Source organism: Oryzias melastigma, linkage group LG6 (assembly GCF_002922805.2).
Source record: "Oryzias melastigma strain HK-1 linkage group LG6, ASM292280v2, whole genome shotgun sequence".
Taxonomy (NCBI): domain Eukaryota; kingdom Metazoa; phylum Chordata; class Actinopteri; order Beloniformes; family Adrianichthyidae; genus Oryzias; species Oryzias melastigma.
The window spans coordinates 20,870,838-20,871,605 of NC_050517.1; the positions used below are offsets into that span (position 1 = coordinate 20,870,838).

At 29.3% G+C, this 768-nt stretch overlaps 1 protein-coding gene across 1 annotated transcript in view; it reads right to left on the minus strand.

The window, feature by feature from the left end:
- ddx11 (DEAD/H (Asp-Glu-Ala-Asp/His) box helicase 11) overlaps positions 1–768 on the minus strand; it is a 15,927-nt gene that overhangs the window by 14,786 nt on the left and 373 nt on the right. The window lies entirely within an intron of this gene.

Here is a 768-nt window from a genome sequence, read left to right on the forward strand (position 1 = left end):
TTTTATGTTAACAGTTAAGTTCTCCTGTATTTTTCTGTGTGAAATTTGTACACTTAAGAACATGTGAAATCTGTGTTTACACTAAAAATAAAGGATAAGACATTAAGTTGATGGTTGAACTTTGTTTATACAAATTAGCATTCATACTGGTACATTGTTAAAGGATTTTTTTAAAGTTCATAATTTTATGAATTAAAATAAGAGTCACCACGGTTTTATTTTCAATAAAATCATTTTTGTATTTTATCACTTATTAGATTTGTTTCATTGTGCACTTGAGGATTTGATACATTAATTACCTAACAAGTTTATCTTTTATGTAGCAATGGTGTCTTACTGCTGATCTAGTAAAATACGTTCAGAATTGCTACAAAATATTAAGAAAACCTTATGAGTCTGCCACATGGGCAAAATAAATTAGATTTTAACCTTATTTTGATTTGTCCCTTTCTGTTCTTAAACCCTGAGGAAATTGAAAATAAAGCTTTTAGCTACACATTTCTCTAATTTTACAGCTTTTGGACAGAAAAGTCTCACTGAAATAGAAAAATGCGCTCTTTTGTTAAAAATATATTTAAAAAAAAAAGCGAAACACAAAGTAAATGGTTTGGTTTAAGATAAACTCTTGCTAACACCACACCACAAATAGTTGCTTATATTTTAAGATAATCTGAAAACTCGGTGTAAAACGACAGGAGTTACTTGGTTGGTTCACCGGAGTAATTTTTACCGACTTTACGACTTTTGTTTTCCTCTTACGTGAGTGGA